Below are 2485 nucleotides of genomic sequence, written 5' to 3' on the forward strand. Positions count from 1 at the left end.
ATGCTGACAAGCCAAAAGTTAGAGGATTTTATATAGGTTTGTATAAACAAACTATGTATATGTAAAATTATTTCTAGTGAGTGATATAAATTAATTTCATAGGTAATTTTGACTGTCCTCAATGTTTGCCCTGCAAAGGGACTCAATAACTTAAACTTGAGTAAGAGGCAACTATACAATACCATTTTTTTAAAAAAAGGTGACTTTTAAAATGAGACTTGAGGATACATAAAATCTTGTTGAATGGAAAAGGCAAAAGGACACTTCAGATTAATGGAATGCAAGTTATCTAACAAATATAAAAAAGTGTTCTTTAGAGACGATAAGATTTCAAGAGCAAGCTGTCAAAAATAAAGTTTGTATTAAAATCATCATAATTCTTTAATATTAGAGTTATTAGGTAAGTCAGAACAGTATTCATACTCAAACTATCACAGGATGTGGATTATCTAAAATAGATCATTACTTATACATTCACTATCCATAATTACCCCATTGCAAAAATAGAACTAAAATTACAGGCCATTTGTAAACCACCCTTGAGTGCTAAAGTCAGAGAAGACAGAAGGAAGTGGATGGTACTTATGTACTATATCAGATGCCTCCTAGTGATATCCAGGGACCTCTTAGTGGGATCTCTCTCTCTGAGGCCATTGGACACTATCTCATTCCATATACATCAACTATGGACTCGGTGTGGGTCAACTTGACTGCATCTCACTTTATACCGACATGTGCACTTTGCCTTCCTCTTTAATATTTTCTTATTATTTCTGAGACATGAGATATCATGGACACATTAGGACTTGCTAGTTTGTAACCTGGAAGTGTGTGTGTTTTGGGGTGGGGTGAATGCCTTTTTAAATGGTAATGAAGCAAACCTGTGACAATAGAAATGGGAGATGACAAATACATTTTTCTCCTTTCCTTACCCCAAAATAGACTGCCAGGCTACCTCTTAAAGATGGCAAAATTGTGCTTGAAAGAAAGTGTATGCAGGTTGGTAATGCACTTCCATGTTTGCTTTCTAATTTTTTTTTTATTGTAGTGAGAAAGTGACTGAACTAGATTCCAGTCCAAAAATTGCCCATGTCATATTAAGGAAGTCAGCTGATTCATTGTTTCTCTGTGTGTGTTTTTTTGTTATATATTTTTTTGTTTTTTACTTTTAAATAAGGACGTCAAATTCCCATGCCTACTTGTTCCAAAATTTAGGTAATAAAAAATAAAAAACAAAAAACAAAATAGATAAATTTAAAATAAGTTAGAACTTTTTAAAGCATCTTTGAACCATAAGGTGCAGGGGGGCTGTGGAAGGCAGCACAGTGGAATAGGGGGTTGGAAGGGAGTGTGATGGTCTGTACCCTTTGCCTTCTCCATCTATCTTCATACTTTAATAAAAGCAGTCAAGTTATTACACTGAGATTCCTACTGTTGCTTCATTAAAAAATGTTTTGCTACCAAAACTGCTAAATTTTTTTCTCTCTAAAGTCTTTTCTGAGATTCTCTAGTTCAGTGAAACCTGGATTGCAGCACCAGTAATCTTCAGTCATCACATTATTTGGGACTCAAGTTCATGGTTTCTATGATATACATTTATTTGTCAAACCTCAGGAGTCCATTTGAGGTATATAATTACAGGCTGAGAGTCCTGTCATAAACCCCCTTTGATTACTATCTGCATAAAATGCAACTAGGGAATGGTTTGAAGGATAATATTTATTACCTAAGGGTAAGAACAAACCCTGAGTGTGGGGAGTACTGATATATAACTACCTCTAAGTATTTGTAACTAAAGATTTATCTTCATCTAACATTAAGGATTTGAAATATTTGGTGACTTTACTTATGTTTAAGTTAAAATAGCATTGTTAATTGATACAAAATGAATTGAGTTAACTATTGTGGTTAGGCGCATCAGTAGAACCAGAGTTAATAATAATTTCCTAACATGCATAATACAGATAATCAGAAAATGGGTATGAGAATCCAATTAAAATAATTATAACTATAAATTAGATAAATTGTATAACAACTTCAGCCAATTTAATAGGTGTTCTCCATCAGGAAAAACAATTAAAGCAATATATGGGAAGAATCGTGTTATCTAGGTTTTGTTTCCCATATGACACCATAGTCTTTACCATGTATAAATTACCAAATGCACATTACTCTAAAAACCACCTTTGATTATCTCAATGCACTGGAAGATTTTGGTTCTAGTTGTAATCAGGGCCAGCAAGAGGTAAGGAAACTGCTTTATTGGCTCATTTTCTGGTGTGAATGTCCACCCATGTATAATGTTTTACTAGTAAATCCTGAACTCACCATGGAGCCTCTCTAGTTCAGGCTTTCTTCAGAAAATGTTATCTGGTGAGGACTAATAACTTTTAACATAAAGCCAATTTTTTCTGGATCTTGTAATTTTTCCAAAAGTTGACAGATCATTTTGGTCAGAATTTTGAAAAAATTCTTCATCATTTTT

Source organism: Myotis lucifugus, unplaced genomic scaffold (assembly GCF_000147115.1).
Source record: "Myotis lucifugus unplaced genomic scaffold, Myoluc2.0 scaffold_120, whole genome shotgun sequence".
NCBI classification, from domain to species: domain Eukaryota; kingdom Metazoa; phylum Chordata; class Mammalia; order Chiroptera; family Vespertilionidae; genus Myotis; species Myotis lucifugus.